We start from the raw sequence: 21,497 nt of genomic DNA, 5'->3' as shown, positions 1-21,497 counted from the left end.
AGCTAAAAAGCACAGAATATTACATTTAAACACTACCAGCAATGTTTCTACCCCCCCGTACCAGGTTAATACTAAAGCCAACACTACCTTCCTAACATCAATATAGAGTTTGCGGACCAACTCAACATAACATAGCTATCATTCATGGGGGAGATCTATGTCACTATGTCTACCTCTAACGAGCGTGCAGAGAAGCTATAGACAGGCGTCGCTGCTGTTTATTGAGATGAACAAAGGTCTTCCTCTTCAGAGTGTTGGTCCAGGAGCTGCGGCCGGTCTCCCGGATCGAGACTAGTGGCAGTTATATGCTGAAAAGGAGAGCCGTACAGATTGCATTATGAGGCCTGCAGTCACAAGCCCATTAAACACCAGGGATACATCGGACATCCCAGCTGTCAGGCTACAAATATAAAGTTAACGATGGAACACAATTCACAGATCTTAATTTATTAATAATTGTTTTGTTTCACTATTGTAAAGGAATATCACTATGGCTTAGTGATATTCTCACCTAATAGTGATAGTTTTGTGGTTTATTTTGCCACACCCCAGATTATGCAGTTAGGGGTAAGCAAACTTGAATAGGATTTGTAGAAATTGTTCTCAATATTAAGTTAGCTTTAGTTCTTAAGTTGCAGGTGTAGTAATGGTTCTATTAACTCTCAGAGTCTTATGCAGTGTAACACATAAATATTTAACTAGTAACCAGGTTCTGTTAACAGTTATACATATGCTCATGCAGTATTGCTATTTTATTTGCAGAGATTACTTGTACCTTGTCTTGTGTTGCACTTGTAGTGTGGCAGAGCTGTAATGAATGCACAGCCTGTTCTGTGGAAGTTCCAGTTTCACTGTGGAAGCTGTGTTGTTTATTAATCTGCAGTCAGGATGTTTCAATAAGGGTTAAAGCCAGATTTTCAGTGACAAGTTCTGTGGTAACTCTCCTTTAAATACAAACTACACAGTGAAAGTTCTCCAAGTAACAAAGCATTAGAACACATAGAATAATACTTGCAGTTTGGTTCAGGCAGTTCATTCAATTGATTGCATGTCAGCTCCTAAGTTAATGAACACTGCAGTTGTTTGGATGAATTCCAGTTAAAGTTGAACAAAGTATCAAAAAGTTCCTGTGAGGGAAAAAAGTTCAGAAAACTAGTTATTCAAAGTAGTTAGGCTCAGGTAAATAGGGTAGCCTTGTACTCCAAATTACTAAGCAAAGAGAATTGATTTGGGGTGGTTTTTAAAGGCAAGCTGCAAGTTTGTTGCTTGAAGGATTCCGCTGGGTCCTAGAAGGAGCTAGGTTCCTGACATGACCCCCCACTCAGGGCAACGGTCCCACAGTTGCCGGTCTGGGACGATTTGGATTTCTGCGATGGAAGAGAGTGACCAGCCGTTGAGCTCTAAGATTGGTTGCAGGTTCCCATGTGTCGTCATCAGCTGAATAATTTTTCCAGCGTACCAGATATTGTAATTCACCTCTATGGAACCTGGAATCCAGCAGGGAATGCACTTCATATTCGTCTGGATCCAGTGCCTGAGGAGGTGGTGGAAGAATGAGTTGAGAGTGACGAGTGGCTCTGTATGGTTTCAATAGTGACACATGAAATGTGGGGTGGACCTTAATACTATCAGGTAATTTAAGAGTCATTGCGTTTTCATTGACAATTCTAACTATAGGGAATGGTCCTATGAACAGACCCGAGAGTTTCTTACTCGGTATCTGTAATTTCATGTTTTTGGTGGATAGCCAAACGAGATCACCTATGGCGTATATAGGTGGTGGTCTTCTCTTGAGGTCGTAATAATGCTTTTGAGTGAGCTGAGCATTTTTTATGTTCTCCTCAATAAAGCGGAAATTGTCTTGTAAGGAATCATGTAGATCATCGATTAAGGGTGAATTTAAGGTGTCTGTTGCAATGAAAGATATTGTTGGATGGTAGGCATAATTTGCATAAAATGGTGTAGATTTTGTAGATGAGTTTACAGCATTGTTATAGGCAAATTCAGCCATGGAGAGGAAGTTCATCCAATGTTCTTGATGGTAGGAACAATAGCACCGAAGATATTGTTCCAGCCATTGATTCAGTCTCTCTGATTGACCATTGGTCTGAGGGTGAAATGATGTCGAGAAACGATGATCGATCTGTGTTAAGTCACAAAGTTTTGTCCAGAAATGTGAGGTGAATTGTGTTCCTCTATCAGTGGTTATTATCTTTGGTAACCCATGTAGCTTGAGTATGTTATCTATGAATAAATGTGCTGTCTCAGAGGATGTGGGTACTTTGTGATACGGCACAAAATGGGCCATCTTAGTAAATATATCTATGACCACTAGGATTGTTGTCTGTTTATTTGATTCAGGTAAATCCACTATGAAATCCATCGATAGATGGTACCAGGGTCTCTTCGGTACTGGTAATGGAGTTAATAATCCATACGGAGCTCTTCTCTCGGATTTCGAAGTGGCACAAATGGCACAAGTTAAGATATAGTCTCGGATGGATTCTTTCATTTTTGGCCACCAACAATCCCGTGAAAGCTGTTCCAAGGTTCGGTAAATTCCTGGGTGTCCGGCTAATGGAGAGTCATGGTATAACTTGAGCAAATTTATTCGCAATGCTTTGGGAATGTATAATTTCCCTTCATGGTAGTACAGGTCATCAATCTTATGTACAGAAGAGTGAGGTAGCACCGGCTCCTTGAGACAATGACGTTTGATTTCGGTTATCACATCGGTGGTTAGACCTACAAAACATTCGGTAGGTAAGATAGTGGTATTTTGGGTTGTTGTTTTAGGTTTCTCAGGTAGGCGAGACAGAGCATCTGCTTTACCATTCCTGGAGGCAGGTCTATATACAATATTGAAGTTGAAGCGCGAGAAGAATAAACTCCAACGGACCTGTCTTGCTGAAAGAGTTTTGTTGTTTTCTAAATAAAGTAGGTTCCTGTGATCAGTGAAAATGGTAATAGGAAACTTGGTACCTTCGAGAAGATGCCTCCAGTGTTCCAGTGATCTTTTTATTGCGAGGAGTTCTTTATCTCCTATGGAATAATTTCTTTCAGCTGTTGACATCATCTGTGAGAAGTAAGAAACTGGATGGATGGGATCGTTTGGTGTTTCCTGTTGAGAGAGAACTGAGCCTAAGGCAAAATCAGAGGAATCAACTTCCAACACATAGTGGTGTTCGGGGTTCGGAAATCTTAGAATGGGTGCTGATGTAAAACTATCCTTTAAATATTCAAAAGCTGAATTAGCGTCTGGATCCCAGTTATAAGATGAGTTAATGCTGGTTAATTTCGTCAGTGGTTTTGCTATCTTGGAAAAGTTTCTAATGAATTTCGTATAGTAGTTTGCAAAACCTAGGAATTTTTGGAGTTCCTTTCTGGACTTGGGTATTAACCAATTTTTGACAGCGTCTACTTTTTGTTTTTGCATAGTGATACCTGTTGGTGAGATATCATATCCAAGGAATGACACATGCTTGGTATGGAATATGCATTTCTCCAACTTAGCATACAGTTTATGCTCTCGGAGCCTAGACAGTACCCATCGCACGTGTGTTTTGTGTTCTGTTTCATTTTTAGAATAAATCAAAATATCGTCTAGGTATATCACAAGACAGATGTCTAAGAGATCTCTGAACACATCGTTTATGAAGTGTTGAAAAGTGGCGGGTGCGTTGCACAGTCCAAACGGCATGACAAGGTACTCATAAAGGCCATACCTTGTCCTGAATGCGGTCAACCATTCGTGTCCTTCTTTTATCCTCACTAAGTTATAGGCTCCCCTTAAATCGAGTTTCGTGTATATAGTTGCCTCAGATAACCTTTCGATTAGTTCTGGGATTAATGGGAGTGGGTAACGATTTTTTATTGTGCGTTTGTTGAGTTCTCTGTAATCGATTATGGGACGTAATGATGAATCCTTATTCCGCACAAAAAAAATTCCGGCACCTGCTGGTGATGTTGATGCTCTGATAAATCCTTTCCGTAAATTTTCTTCGAGATACTCCTTTAAATGATCCAATTCTGGCTTGCAGAGAGGGTACAAGTGTCCATAAGGGATGGAAGAACCAGGTTGAAGTTGTATTGGACAATCGTATGCACGATGAGGAGGCAAGTTCTCAGCTTCTACTTTACTGAATACATCCTTGAAATCTGCATAAGGTGAAGGAATTTGCAACTCAGGTTTTTCTGTAGCTATTTCGGTCTGGAGTAGAACATGTTTGTGGAAACATGTTGTTTTACAATAGACTGAATCAAATTTTATGGAAGATAGTGACCAGTGGATAACTGGATTATGTAATTTGAGCCAACTAATACCCAAAACCACTGGGAAATGTGGTGATGAGACAACATCAAATGAGAGGTGTTCTGTGTGTCCTGCTGTAGTAACTGTTAACGGTGTGGTATGGTGTGTGATAGGGCCAGTTTTAGGTTCTGAACCGTCAATCATATGAAAAGAAAATGGAGTATGCTTTTTTATAAGGGGTATTTTATTTTGCTTTACAACATTATAATCAATAAAGCATCCATAAGCTCCCGAGTCTATGATGGCTTCAGTAGTCAGCTGATCTTGGTCCCACTGTATGGAGAGAGTTAACATGCAATAAGTTTTAGTTTTAGTGGTGTTTAATAAAGAACTTGTAACTTTGAACTTACATTTCTTGTTTTTCTGTAAAATGGGACACTCCTGGACTGAATGTGTAGGATTGGCGCAATACATGCACAGATTATTACTCTTCCTGCGGTATCTTTCTTCTGTTGTTAAAGGACCACGGGCTATTCCGATCTCCATGGGAACAGCTGTTTGTTTACTATGTTGGGTTGGTTGAGGTGGGGAATAGATAGAAGGTTTTGGTCGGACATCTGCAGAAAACCTTTCTGCCTTCCTTTCTCGCAGTCTGCGATCCAATTGTTTTGCAGCATTCATCATTCCTTCTAGGGTTTTTGGGAGTTCTATCCTGGCGATTTCATCTTTCAAGCTCTCCGAGAGGCCTAAACGGAACTGGTTTCGAAGTGCAATCTGACTCCATTCCGAATCAGCTGCGTATAATTTGAATTCCGTGATGTACTCCTCCACGGGTCTCTTGGCTTGCTTAAGGTTCCTCATGGAGGCTTCAGCGGACATTTGTACATCAGTGTCGTGAAAAAGATCATCCATACATGTGAAAAAATCAGAAAGGGATCCTAGCACTGGGTCATTATGTTCGCACAGATTGTCAGCCCAGATTCTTGGCTCACCCCTCAGGAATGAAATAGTACTGAATACCTTGATCCTCTCTGTGGGATAACTGCGAGGTCGTAGATTATAAAGTAAATGACATGAATTCTTAAACTGCCTATACTGCTTCCTGTTTCCAGAAAAGAGCTCTGGTAGTGAAACTGAAGGTTCAGGTGTTTGCTGAGGTGGTGCAGTATGAGTAGTAAGTGAGTCTCTTATAATTCCCCTTAAAGACTGATTTTCAATTTGTAAATCATGAACCGCCTGAGCAAGCTGATCAACCTTTTGGGAGAGGTTGTAAACTATCTGTGGTAGATCTGGTGGCTCCATTTTTAGGGCTTAGTAATATGTCAGGCTACAAATATAAAGTTAACGATGGAACACAATTCACAGATCTTAATTTATTAATAATTGTTTTGTTTCACTATTGTAAAGGAATATCACTATGGCTTAGTGATATTCTCACCTAATAGTGATAGTTTTGTGGTTTATTTTGCCACACCCCAGATTATGCAGTTAGGGGTAAGCAAACTTGAATAGGATTTGTAGAAATTGTTCTCAATATTAAGTTAGCTTTAGTTCTTAAGTTGCAGGTGTAGTAATGGTTCTATTAACTCTCAGAGTCTTATGCAGTGTAACACATAAATATTTAACTAGTAACCAGGTTCTGTTAACAGTTATACATATGCTCATGCAGTATTGCTATTTTATTTGCAGAGATTACTTGTACCTTGTCTTGTGTTGCACTTGTAGTGTGGCAGAGCTGTAATGAATGCACAGCCTGTTCTGTGGAAGTTCCAGTTTCACTGTGGAAGCTGTGTTGTTTATTAATCTGCAGTCAGGATGTTTCAATAAGGGTTAAAGCCAGATTTTCAGTGACAAGTTCTGTGGTAACTCTCCTTTAAATACAAACTACACAGTGAAAGTTCTCCAAGTAACAAAGCATTAGAACACATAGAATAATACTTGCAGTTTGGTTCAGGCAGTTCATTCAATTGATTGCATGTCAGCTCCTAAGTTAATGAACACTGCAGTTGTTTGGATGAATTCCAGTTAAAGTTGAACAAAGTATCAAAAAGTTCCTGTGAGGGAAAAAAGTTCAGAAAACAAGTTATTCAAAGTAGTTAGGCTCAGGTAAATAGGGTAGCCTTGTACTCCAAATTACTAAGCAAAGAGAATTGATTTGGGGTGGTTTTTAAAGGCAAGCTGCAAGTTTGTTGCTTGAAGGATTCCGCTGGGTCCTAGAAGGAGCTAGGTTCCTGACACCAGCTCACCAACCCCAAAGGCGACATATGGAAGTTCAGATCCTATCTACAGGGCTTACAAGGCAGCAATCCTATGCTCACGGAGGGTTCCTCTCAACACAAGCCCACATTTCAAGTGATAAACCCAAGATATGTACTACAAAAACTGGTGTTGGGTAATATTTTTATAGAAATAGATACTCTCAGGGTTCAGATTCTGCAATAATATTCAGGACTATATTTCTTGGACAATAGTATTGCACCTTAATGAGAGCACTCCCTCTTGATGACTGTGTCCAGCCTGTTGATAATAACACATGTTCATTATAAATACCTTAAACTCAGTATTATCTGTTCATCCTATATAGGCTCTTACCCATCTGTAAAGTTGTTTCATTTTGTGCACCTACCTAACAGCTAATCAAATAATGTAAATATCCACTGCCTAGGTAAGGAAACTTTAGCTCAAGGCTTACCAAGGGTTAAATTAGAGACAGAGCAATTGAAATGATATTGGGTAGTGACAAAAGAGTGGTGTCTTGAAACATATACTATAGCCTCAAGGTGGTTCTTCTCTTTTCTGAAGGTCGCTAAACATAATAGAGCATAGATTACAAAGGTTCTTCAGCAGCACAACCCTTACTAAATGGTATAATATTATCATTATTATATACAAGTAAAAGCGAGCCCACTTCATTAATTAAACTCCCTGCAAATGTAGTTTATGGTTCTACAGGCCCTCGAATGACCCCCTAAAGAATATGAGAAGATATCAATCCTCATAAAGAGGTGCTGATTATCCATTCCATTACTGTGGGGTTTTAACTATGGTCTTATCTGCACATTAATGTGTGCAATGGAGAAATCTCTATGTGGTATCATATCTCTGGTATCATAAAATCAAATTACGTGAGGCAAATACATGTTGCATCTTTCATCATTCTGGTTTGTAGTTAGGCTATATAAGCCATCTATGTTTTAGATTTTCCCCCTGTTACCTAAAATCATAAACTGAAGTTGTGTTTAAAGTGAAGGTAAAATTTCGTGAATGAAAGCCCGTTTTTTAAAAATACTATTAAAAACAGGGGCACTTTCATTCATCAAAGTTTACAAAGCAGCCGTTTTGATTAAAAACGTACCTTTTCTTTCTTTTCATAGCCAGAGCAGCTTCCCCCTCCTGTAAATCCTCTCTACACATGTCAGCAATGACTAATCCGGCTTCCTCCAATCGCGGCTTTCCCCCCAGGGTAGTCATCGCCTGAGGCCATGCTGTGATTGGAGGAAGCTGGATTATTCATTGCTGACGTGTGAAGAGATGATTTCCAGGAGGGGGAAGCTGCTCTGGCTGTGAAAAGAAAAAAAGGTAAGTTTTTACTCAAAACGGCTGCTTTGTAAACTTTGATGAATGAAAGTGCCTCTGTTTTTAATAGTATTTTAAAAAACGGGCTTTCATTCATCAAAGTTTACCTTCACTTTAATTATAGTCCTGTGGACTCATGAGCTTAATTTTACCTTTATGTGTTTAGTTTATTGGTTTATATGCTAATTACATTTATACTACATTATTTTAAATTCACCCATTTCGCTAAATATTCTAGCGGAATAAACCCACTGATTTGTCTTTAGTTATCAAATAAGCAAAAACCTTATAATATTACAGTTTTAGCTACACATCATATCAGTATGTCTTAGTTTCCTTTCTTTAAAATATAAGACTATACTTTAAGTTCATCATTGCATTATATACTCACCTTATGTATTACTGTAACATTTAATGTATCAGTAGCTAGTATTTAACTAAAATGCTAGGTCCAAAAGTGACCATCACAAATGCTAACTTTCCTCCTCTATATCTTATAAGTGTCAATGGGTACAAGAGTTGCCTTTTATGACCAGTGAGGAAACACTCTAAGAAATCTTTTAAAATGGAGGTTCCAAATATATATTTTTCGCAATTCACCTTGCAGATTTCATATATTAATGTCTAGTTGTAACATTGCAATTCCTGTTTTCTTATGCATTATTCAAATGCATTTATGGTGTATTATTTGCACAACCTCTATAAAAAAATTATTGATTTAAAAAAAACTGGAGATATAGGGGTCGATCCGATATAAATCGTCGCCCGCAAAAGCCGGCGACGCCAATATTTACGCTGATTTGGTATCCTATCTACGGCGTAACCTAGAAGTTACGCGCGTATATTTCTGCCGTCGCCCGTAGTTTTTTGGGCCGTAGGCAGGTATACCAAACCAGCGCAGTTTGGTATCCAATATGCAGCGTAAGGACTTACGTGGCGAAAATGGAGAAAACTTACTCCATTTTCACCTCGCCACAAAAAGCAGCCGTAAGAAGCCTTACGCTGACTATTGGAGCCCCGTAACTCCCTAAACTAACTAGAAAATAAACCTAACACCTAACGCATGCGCAATGTCTATCTCCCTGTCAACCGCGATCTGCTAAATAAAACCTAACACCTAACGCATGCGCAATGTCTATCTACCTGTCAACCGCAATCCCCCACCCCCCCGAAATCCCTAATAAAGTTATTAACCCCTAAACCGCCGCTCCCGGACCCCGCCGCCATCTACATAAACTAACCCCCTACTGTGAGCCCCTAAAACCGCCGCCATCTACCTTATCTATCCCCTAATCTGACCCCTTACACCGCCGCCACCTATATAAAAATGATTAACCCCTAATCTAATCCCCCTATACCGCCGCCATCTATATTAAAATTATTAACCCCTAATGTAAGCCCCTTACACCGCCGCCATCTCTATTAAAATGATTAACCCCTAATTTAATCTACCTACCCCGCCGCCAGCTATATTATCTATATTAACCCTAAGTATATTATAGTTAATATAGTTATTACATTATATATATTAACTATATTAACCCTAATTATATTAGGGTTAATATAGTTACTATAGTATTTATATTAACTATATTAACTCTATCTAACCCTAACTAAATTTATATTAAATTAATCTAATTCATTTATAAACTAAAATATTCCTATTTAAATCTAAATACTTACCTATAAAATAAACCCTAAGATAGCTACAATATAATTAATAATTACATTGTAGCTATGTTAGGGTTAATATTTATTTTACAGGTAAATTGTTAATTATTTTAACTAGGTATAATAGATATTAAATAGTTATTAACTATTTAATATCTACCTAGTTAAAATAATTACCCAATTACCTGTAAAATAAATCCTAACCTAAGTTACAAATACACCTACACTATCAATAAATTTAATAAACTACAAACATCTATCTAAAAATACAATTAAATTAACTAAACTAAATTACAAAAAAAAACAAACACTAAATTACAAAAAATAAAAAAAAGATTACAAGATTTTTAAGCTAATTACACCTATTCTAAGCCCCCTAATAAAATAATAAACCCCCAAAATAAAAAAAATTCCCTGCCCTATTCTAAATTAAACAAATTTCAAAGCTCTTTACCTTACCAGCCCTTAAAAGGGCCTTTTGTGGGGCATGCCCCAAAGAATTCAGCTCTTTTGCATACAACAAATACAATCCCCCCCCCCCCATTACAACCCACCACCCACATACCCCTATTCTAAAACCACCCAAACCCCCCTTAAAAAAGCCTAACACTACCCCCCTGAAGATCTCCCTACCTTGTCTTCACCACACCGGGCCGAACTCCTGATCCGATCCGGGCGATGTCTTCCTCCAAGCGGCAAAGAAGAATTCTTCCTCCGGCGATGTCTTCCTCCAAGCGGCAAAGAAGAATTCTTCCTCCGGCGACGTCTTCTGCTGTACTACGAATGAGGTACCTTTAAATGACGTCATCCAAGATGGCGTCCGCCGAATTCTATCAGCCAAGGATTCTATCAGCCAATCGGAATTAAGTTAGAAAAATCTGATTGGCTGATTGAATCAGCCAATCAGATTCAAGTTCAATCCGATTGGCTGATCCGAACAGCCAATCAGATTGAGCCCGCATTCTATTGGCTGATCGGAACAGAATGCAAATTTTTTTTATTTTGGGGGTTTATTATTTTATTAGGGGGCTTAGAATAGGTGTAATTAGCTTAAAAATCTTGTAATCTTTTTTTTATTTTTTGTAATTTAGTGTTTTTTTTTTTTTGTAATTTAGTTTAGTTAATTTAATTGTATTTTTAGATAGATGTTTGTAGTTTATTAAATTTATTGATAGTGTAGGTGTATTTGTAACTTAGGTTAGGATTTATTTTACAGGTAATTGGGTAATTATTTTAACTAGGTAGATATTAAATAGTTAATAACTATTTAATATCTATTATACCTAGTTAAAATAATTAACAATTTACCTGTAAAATAAATATTAACCCTAACATAGCTACAATGTAATTATTAATTATATTGTAGCTATCTTAGGGTTTATTTTATAGGTAAGTATTTAGATTTAAATAGGAATATTTTAGTTTATAAATGAATTAGATTAATTTAATATAAATTTAGTTAGGGTTAGATAGAGTTAATATAGTTAATATAAATACTATAGTAACTATATTAACCCTAATATAATTAGGGTTAATATAGTTAATATATATAATGTAATAACTATATTAACTATAATATACTTAGGGTTAATATAGATAATATAGCTGGCGGCGGGGTAGGTAGATTAAATTAGGGGTTAATCATTTTAATAGAGATGGCGGCGGTGTAAGGGGCTTACATTAGGGGTTAATAATTTTAATATAGATGGCGGCGGTGTTCGGGGCTCACTTTAGGGGGTTATAGATATAATATAGCTGGCGGCGGGGTACGGGAGCGGCGGTTTAGGGGTTAATAACTTTATTAAGTTGCGGCGGGGTACGGGAGCGGCGGTTTAGGGGTTAATAGCTTTTTTATTGTTAGGCTAGTGAGGGGGGATAGCGGATAGAGGGTTAGACAGTGCGGGCTATGTTAGGGAGGCGTGTTAGACAGTGCGGGTGTTTTAGACTTTAGTCAGGTTTTATAGGCGCTGGCAGTTTCTAACGTGGCGCAAGTCACTGGCGACGCCAGAAATTTGTACTTGCACAGATTTCTGGACATCGTTGGTTTGTCAGACTTACGGCACGTTAGCATCTGAATGCGACCTATATGGGATAGCTCGAGTTGCGAGCTGAAACTGCGGGCGACGCCGGTTCCCTCGCTTGCGCCGCAAACTGCGATCTATATCGGATCGCGCCCCTAGTTTTAATTTATATTTTGTGTGTTTGTGAGATAGATAGATTGATAGATAGATGATAGATTATTTAGAAAATGTTACAGAAGCTATAATAATATTTAATATTTGTATGTTTTAATATATTATTTGTAATATTTTTAATACTCATACAAAATTTCAATAACACAGGCAGGACACTAATATATTTTAAATAAAAATTGACACTTTTTTCAAAACAAAAAATAAAGGACACAAATATTCATATTCATTTATTTGTACTCAAACATCTGAACTCCTTTTTCATTCTCATACTTCTGCAAAGTTTATGAGTTATGTTAAAGTGATCATTGTTACTCCCTACCTGACCAGAGGAATCATTTAACATATTTTCCCTTAATGTTAGCTCAATTATAATATATCATGCTTAATGATTGCTGTGCACAACCACATATAATACAAAAGCATATATATATATATATATATATATATATATATATATATATATATATATATATATATATATATATATATATATATATATATATATATACATATACATATTTATTTATATATATGTTTATTTATATATATATATATATATATATATTTATATACACACATACATAGATACATATGTCCTTTAAAATGCATTTATATCAAGGTTTACTGGAAGCCAATCCATATATCCATACATAAATGCTCTGAAACTAAAATTGAAATGCAAAGGTGGCTGAATATAACTCAATTGAAAGAAGAACGGCACAGATCAATCAGACATGGATTTTTACTTCTCTGTTTCATACAGATACACTGAGATTTTCTGTCTGTGCCTCCTCTGGTAAAAAAGATATCCATTATACCTCTCTCTAGTGTAATTCTAGAAACTGCTAAAAACAACATGTTTTGTGGCTATGCTATTTCAGTATATTGGTTTGCCCAATTCACATTTTGTACTTACCATTATTATCTGCAATAATTTTAATTTTAAAATTGATAAAGGGCAGTAAACTTTCAACCTTACAGATCTATCCTATATGGGTACCTTTGGGGCAAAACTTGACGATCTATATACAATTTAAAAAGATACATTTGCTAATCAAGTGCAAATCCATTTAACATTCTGAAAGTGGAATTTTATCTCTCAGCTAGTATATAAAGACAAATTTTCACGCTGGCGGTTTCTGGTTTCACCTGGTAAGTATTTTAAAGCATTATATGAATAGATGACTGCCCTTGGGCTTTGGAAAATACATGACAAGTGAGAGTTGAGAACCTTATTTTTATTTTACATGATGGATTTCTTAAGTCCGCCATTTATATTCTACATTAACTTGTACACTTATTGATCTTCTGAGAAAAAAAATGTATGGAGAGTAAAATAACAAATGTAATATAATATTCAGTCTCATAAATTTCAAGATGTAGCTTCTGATTCCTATAAAATCTAAAACCTCTTAAAAGAATATACAAGTGAAAGAGTCCAATTTAGCCGATTGTGGTCCAGATTACCAGTGGCACACTAACAGTTATGCACGAGCAAGAGGGTTTTATGGCGGGTGTTTGCACAAATCAGGTTTATCACTCGTATTGCAAGTTGAAAGTAAACGCAATAGCTTGAGCGCAATTTAAGTTAACATGCGTCCGGTTACCGTGTCCTCAGAGTTCTGGTTAACTGTTTCACGAAACAAAAAAGTGTCACAAAAAAAATAAAAAATACATTACACTGTACAGTAACACTCATAATAACATCATCTAATAAAAATGATTTCAAAAAATATTGTACAAAAAAGTTATAAGGGCTCAAAGATTATTTTGATACAATAAATATATATACATATAAATATATATATACACTGTATATATATATATATATACTGTATATATATATATACATGATTATAGATATATACAGATATATATAGGAATATCTATTTATAAATATATAGCACATATTCTGCTATGCCAGGACATGTCTAAAGAAAAACCTAATCAAACTAAGAGTCAATATAGAAAATCCAAATTATCAGGGAAAGGGAATATTTCAAGGAAAACCTAGTCAAAACAAGAGGCATCCAATTCTAAATTGTCAAAATAGGAAATGTCTGAGTACCTAGAATCAAATATAAATACAAGTTGTCAAGGAAATGTCTAAAATACAAAAGCAGTTAAACCAGAAGTCAAATAGAAGTACCTACTGCTAAAGCATAAAGTTCCAGAAAATCCCCAGAACACAGCACAGAAGAAAGACTCAGAACACAAAGCTTAAGCACAATACAAACAGAATACACAAGTCGCCAAATACTAGACACAACACAATTTAATTTAAAAAAACACAGTACACCCTATTATTAAAACATCACATATATGACAATTAGTAACATTTACTACTTTTACTGCCTTGGTAGATTATATCCACAGGAGAAAAAAAATAGTGATATCATAAATAATGTAATCAATAAAGCCTGGGACAAGAAAATGAAGGTCTGAATTTCTTTATTTTACTGACTGCCATAGATTGGCCATTGACTGCACTAGGGACCTATGGTAACATAGTGTTGAAAAGACTTAGCAAAAGCAATGATTTTGAAAATACGGATGACCACCTACAAGATAGTGGAAAAGAAAAGTGTCACAAAATAATTATATTTTTTTCCCATCCAAGATGGCTTCTGAATGTGTTTCACACGTGCAGAGCACTTGGTGGCTGTTAAATGAAGACTGTAGGATCAGGAGGATGTTTCTAGACAATTCAATCGAACTGCTTTGAAACACTGTGACTTACCGAGTGGCCTGCTAGATTACCCTGGTAACCAAGACAATTTAGATGCATGATGCATGCATACAGAGCAAACTCATAGAAAAATTAAACAAAGGGATATGAAACCCATTTTTTTCTTTCATGATTCTGATAGAGCATGCCATTTTAAAGGGACATAATACTCATATGCTAAATCACTTGAAACTGATGCAGTATAACTGTAAAAAGCTGACAGGAAAATATCACCTGAGCATCTTTATGTAAAAAAGGAAGATATTTTACCTCACATCTTCCTCAGCTCAGCAGAGTAAGTTCTCTGTAAAAAGTTATACTTCAGCTGCTGTCCAGCTGCAGGTTTTAAAAAAGGAAGAAATGAACTGCAGCCAATCAGCATCAACAGTGCTGAGGTCATGAACTCTTTTACTGTGATCTCATGAGATTTCAAGTAACTCTTGTGAGATTTCATAGTAAAGTTCCTTAAAATGAATAGGGAAATAAGATGAGTGTACATGAGGCTCACTCCCTTGCCGGTCCCGGGACAGACATACTGATTTGGGTGTGAATACTTAGGACATTTTGAGGTAAAATATCTTTCTTTTTTACATAGACATGTTCAAGTGATATTTTCTAGTCAGCTTTTTACAGCTATGCTGCATCACTTTGAAGTGTTTTAACATTTGGGTATCATGGCCTTTTAAGCAACTTTCTCATTTACTCCTATTATACTTTTTCTTCATTCTCTTGGTATCTTTATTTAAAAAGAAGGAATGTAGGCTTAGGAGCCGGCCCATTTTTGGTTCAGCACCTGGGTAGCGCTTGCGGATTAATGGCTAAATGCGTTTCCTATCCCTTTAAGCTTTAAATTTGTGCAAATAAAAATGAATAGTGGCACACATTTATAATGCCGCTTAAATAAAAATAAATTATATACAGCCATGAAGTATTAACTTTTTAAAACCAACATATAATATTTGTTTACAAACGGGGAATGAAGCAGAAGTTACATTTGCTTATCACAATTGTCCATTCATTACAGTCTTCCTTTCTCACAATGTTCAAGCTGCAAGTAAATGTGCCAAACCGGAGTCATTTGCCACTTTTTGAAGTCATGTTAATTCAATAATATAACCTTCCATTTATCAGCATGAAACTACTTTGCATAGCAGCTATATAGCAACATGTGTAAAATGCTATCCTACAACATGCAGGTTTGCTTTTGCTATATTGAAATTGAATTCTCCCACTGGAAACAAGTAATAATAGTGAATAGTGATGCAAATCAGACTGACAGATTATGCATAATGTACTTTTGTTTGTGCAACTTGTCATGGCCTGGACGGTCTCTCAAAGGGTCAGCTGCTTTGTCATAAAAACGCTTAAACATCAACCAAATGGATCATAGCACTTTTAGAAGGAAATCTAACACCCCAAAATGATTTGGCTATTATATAAATACAAATGACTTAATGAATTTATTCCTACCTCCTCCCCTCCACTGGGAAGGGTTGAGGGTCACAAAAAACAGCTGTAAATACATTTATTGAGCTTCTTTCCAGCAAAGCAGCTGGTTTGTTAGAAGGGTAATTGTTCCTTCAAACGGTTAATCTATTAATGCTGCCAGCAAATGAACCAGTGATCCAGTTACACATAGCTGTCCAACTCTAGTTATTGAGGGCCAAACATATATACATCAGAATTGCAGAAAAGAACAGTTCTAAAACAAATATAAAGATCCTTGAATAATGAACTATTTGTAAACCTATTTGTTGTAAATAGATTCACTGGTGCATTTGGTTGTACATTCAGCATAATCACCCTTATAGTATGAGAAGTTATACCATTTGTAAAATAATTACTTGTACATGAAAAAGTTTACATTTCTTATTGTTCCAAGGTGTTTAACTCATTTATTTTACAATTATTGAAGCTGTTTTTATGCTGCTCATGTGCATAACTGAGAACTTTCAAAATGAAATGACCATGAGACTCAAAAAGAAAAAAAAATGTCACTGTAGAATGTTGCAGTCTCTGATAAATGTCATGATTCTTGATGAAGGTGTTATCAAGTTTAAGCATCTCGAGAGAGAGAACAGAAGAAGCACAATTATCAGTTCTATATTTAAGGAAAACTAGGCAAAAATGATTAGTTTATAATGCAATTTTTCTTTATTTACCCATATGGGAATTTAAAGGGACATGAAACCCAAAATATTTATTTCATGATTTAGATAGAGCATACCATTTTATACAACTTTCCAATTTACTTCTATTATCTACTTTGCTTCATTCTCTTAGTTGAAAGAGCAGCTATGCACTAATAGGAGCTAGCTGAAAGCCTCTGACAAGAGGCATATATGTGCAGTCACCAATCAGCAGTTTCATAGCCTACCTAGGTATGCTTTTCAGCAAATAATACAAAGAGAACAAAACTAATTAGTTATTAGAAAGTTTTTAAAATGTTATGCTATATCTGAATCATGAAGAAAAAAAGAATTGTTTTCCTGTCCCTTTAAGGTTGAAGGTTAAAATGTATTTGAACCAAAGCAAACTGAAGCATTATTAACATACTCAATGCATAAATAGCACACCCTATAATATCAATGGGTAGAGGTAGTAACATGCTCATTGTCTTTGTATAACAATGCAGTCCATCAACTTAGTGCTTGAGCATTAACCAATATGAATTCTGTGCTGGCCCTCATTGATATCTATTATCTGAGAGAAAAATGCACATGCACTCATATGTATATTGTAGCATGCATTATACTGCCACGTGCCCGATATATATTAACAATGGACTGGTAACACAAGTGCAAACATGCAAACAGTATACATTACAGCAATGTTAACGCTCCACACCACTTGCATTCTTGAGCTCCACTTGTAATCTTGTCCTTAAATCAGAGGAGAGTAAATGTTATATTTATTGTATATATTTATATATTTAATGTCTCACTAGAAGTTCTGTAATGTATACAGGTTTCAGTTTCATTTATTGCACTGCAATTGCCAGCTATGCATGCTTACTTGACAGTAACATGCAGACTTTCAGGGTTAAGAGGTCATTGTTGGAGTGACTAAATAACTAATAAGGTAGTAATGAATGGAAGATGTTTTGGAAATCTGGAATCACAAATTTAACATGTGTTTTAAGGCAGTCTACAACATTTTATATTGCGCTTCCTAAAAACTGTTATTACTTCAATGTATTATTCATCATGCATTTATAGACAGGATGGATGAAGTTTGCTTCCTGCCGTTGCATATATAGAAATATACATTAAAGTGAATACTTTTACTATTTTAAAGGCCTAGGGCAAAATCACCCTAAAATGACATTCTTTATACTTGTTCATCTACTAGTTACTTGTTTCCTTTATGTGGTGAAGATATTATGAAGATATTTATGGGTGGCAGAATGAATGAATGATACAAAAACGGAACATAAATATGCAGCTAAAGCAAAAAAGGAAGTTAAACTGGAATTTGAATTCTCTATAAATTACACATTTTGGGCCAGATTAACTTTTGCTAGAGCGTTAATTGCGCTAGAAGTAAACTTTTTGCACGCATCTGGCTGTGCTGGTATTACAAGTTGAAAGTAAAAAGTTATCCCAAAAAGCTGAACTTACAATATCGCTTGTGCACAAACCAGATCACATATTCTCATGTGCGCTAAACCAACATGAAAATAAGAATATTCTTAACATAGCAGAATATGTTCTATTTATTCATAAATACAGTAGCATACAGTTGCTGATTGGAAGAAATTCAAAACATACCTTTATTGAATTGCACTTAAAAAGCAAACAGTTAAAATGGACAAGGCAGTGACATGGAGCATGAGAATGGAGTGTGACGTCAGCTGACACGTTTCACACGGTTTGAGAAAGTGCAATAATGCCGTGTATGATGACATCAGAACGAGGATCTCATTGGAACCTATAGAAGCTTGATGCCCCTTGTTTCCGGTGAGCCTTCAGGCTTGCCGGAAAGAGATGTTATGAAGCAGCGGTCTAATGACCGCTGCTCCATAACTTATCCGCCAGCTCTGAGGCAGCGGAGAGAAATCAACCCGATCGTATTGCCACCCGCTGCTAGCGGCCGATTAGCCGCAAATCTGCAAGGGGCGGTATTGCAATGATAAATGCCAACAGCAATTTATCATGTATCGATCTGCAGCAGACGTGATACGCTACATCGTATCATGTCCGCTCACACCTTTGATAAATATAATCTATAGACTTTAATAAATTAATATTATTTAATCACATGTAGTAAGGTTGCTGGTTCTATTATGATTAAAGGGACAGTCTACACTAGAATTTTTATTGTTTTAAAAGATAGATAATCCCTTTATTACCCATTTCCCAGTTTTGCATAGCTAACACAGTTATAATAATATACGTTTAACCTCTCTGATTATCTTGTATCTAAGCCTCTGCAAACTGCCCCTTTTTTCAGTTCTTTTGACAGACTTGCAGTCTAGCCAATCAGTGCCTGCTCCCAGATAACTTCTCGTGCACGAGCACAGTGTTATCTATATGAAATACGTGAACTAACACCCTCTAGTGGTGAAAAACTGTTAAAATACATTCTGAAAAGAGGTGGCCTTCAAGGTCTAAGAAATTAGCATATGAACCTCCTAGGTTAAGCTTTCAACTTAGAATACCAAGAGAACAAAGCAAAATTGGTGATAAAAGTAAATTAGAAAATTGTTTAAAATTACATGCTCTATCTGAAACATGAAAGTTTATTTTGGCCTAGACTGTCCCTTTAACCCCTTAACGACCGAGGACGTGCAGGGTACGTCCTCAAAAAAAAGGCAGTTAACGCCTGAGAACGTACCCTGCACGTCCTCGGTGTGGAAAGCAGCTGGAAGCGATCCTGCTCACTTCCAGCTGCTTTCCGGTTATTGCAGTGATGCATCGATATGGAGGCATCCTGCAATAACTCTAGATGGCCATCCGATGCAGAGAGAGCCACTCTGTGGCCCTCTCTGCACCGGACATCGATGGCCGGTATCGTTGGTGGGTGGGAGCCGACTTGGGAGGCGGGTGGGCGGCCATCGATGGGCCGGGTAATGTAGAGGGGGGCGGGATCGGGGGCAGGGCCAATGGGGGCGCGCACGGGCGCGCGCGTGCACGGGGGGGGGCGGCGGGCGGGCGCGTGCATGGGGCGGGAGCGGATGGGAACGCTACACTACAGAAAATATAAGTTTTAAAAAGTTTGAATAAGGGGTATTTTAATTTAAAAAAATATAAATCGAACATATCTAGGAGGGGGTGGGGGGTTGGTCTTTGGTGGGTCAGGGAGCTACACTACAGAAAAAGGGAAAGATTAAAAAAATATCAGCAATTTTATTCTAACTGGGTACTGGCAGACAGCTGCCAGTACCCAAGATGGCGGCCATTAAGACAGAGGGGAGAGTTAGAGAGCTGTTTGGTGGGGGATCAGTCAGGTTGGGGGCTAAAGGGGGGTCCTACAGAGCAGCATATGTAAATATGCCTTTTTAAAAAAAAAAAAAAAAAAAAAAAAGCCCAAATATAGCTTTTATTTTAGTACTGGCAGAGTTTCTGCCAGTACTTAAGATGGCGGGGACAATTGTGGGGTGGGGGAGGGTAGAGAGCTGTTTGGGAGGGATCAGGGGGTGTGATGTTTCAGGTGGGAGGCTAAGCTCTACACTAAAGCTAAAATTAACCCTGCAAGCTCCCTACAAGCTACCTAATTAACCCCTTCACTGCTACCCATAATGCGTGTGATGCGCATTTAGCGGCCTAAGTACCAAAAAGCAACGCCAAAGCCATATGTGTCTGCTATTTCTGAACAAAGGGGATCACAGAGAAAAAATTACAACCATTTATGCCATAATTGCACAAGCTGTTTGTAAATAATTTCAGTGAGAAACAAAAAGTTTGTGAAAAAGGGAACTTTTTTTTTATTTGATCGCATTTGGCGGTGAAATGGGGGCATGCAATATACCAAAATGGGCCTAGATCAATACTTTGGGTTGTCTGCTACACTAGACTAAAGCTAAAATTAACCCTACAACCTCCCTACAAGCTCCCTAATTAACCCCTGCACTGCTGGGCATAATACACGTGTGGTGCGCAGCGGCATTTAGCGGCTTTCTAATTACCAAAAAGCAATGCCAAAGCCATATATGTCTGCTATTTCTGAAAAAAGGGGATCCCAGAGAAAAATTTACAACCATTTATGCCATAATTGCACAAGCTGTTTGTAAATAATTTCAGTGAGAAACCGAAAGTTTGTGAAAAAGTGAACAATTTTTTGTATTTGATCGCATTTGGCGGTGAAATGGTGGCATGAAATATACCAAAATTGGCCTAGATCAATACTTTTGGATGTCTTCTAAAAATAAATATATACATGTCAAGGGATATTCAGGGATTCCTGAAAGATATCAGTGTCCCAATGTAACTAGCGCTAATCTTGAATAAAATGGTTTGGAAATAGCAAAGTGCTACTTGTATTTATGGCTCTATAACTTGCAAAAAAAGCAAAGAACGTGTAAACCTTGGGTATTTCTAAAATCAGGACAAAATTTAGAAAATATTTAGCATGGGTGTTTTTTAGTGGTTGTAGATGTGTAACAGATTTTGGGGGTCAAAGTTAGAAAAAGTGTGTTTTTTTTCCATTTTTTTCTCATATTTTATAATTTTTTTTATAATAAATTATAAGATATGATGAAAATAATGGTATCTTTGGAAAGTCCATTTAATGACGAGAAAAACAGTATATAATATGTGTGGGTACAGTAAATGAGCAAGAGGAAAATTACAGCTAAACACAAACACCGCAAAAATGTAAAAATAGCCTTGGTCCCAAACAGACAGAAAATGGAAAAGTGCTGTGGTCATTAAGGGGTTAAACCCTTCTGGTTTAAAAGCAATCACAAGTTTGCCATTCACAAATTTTTAAACAATCAAAATAAAGTCACTAAATCATGTTCACTGCTTTGATAGGTTCATAAATATTATTAATGCCTTTAATGGCATACTGGATGTAAACTCCTAACCATTCAGGAGCTACTGTAGATTACATAATATTTTTTAACACAACATTT

This window comes from Bombina bombina, chromosome 2 (assembly GCF_027579735.1).
Source record: "Bombina bombina isolate aBomBom1 chromosome 2, aBomBom1.pri, whole genome shotgun sequence".
Lineage (NCBI taxonomy): Eukaryota > Metazoa > Chordata > Amphibia > Anura > Bombinatoridae > Bombina > Bombina bombina.
This window is presented reverse-complemented; position numbering follows the sequence as displayed.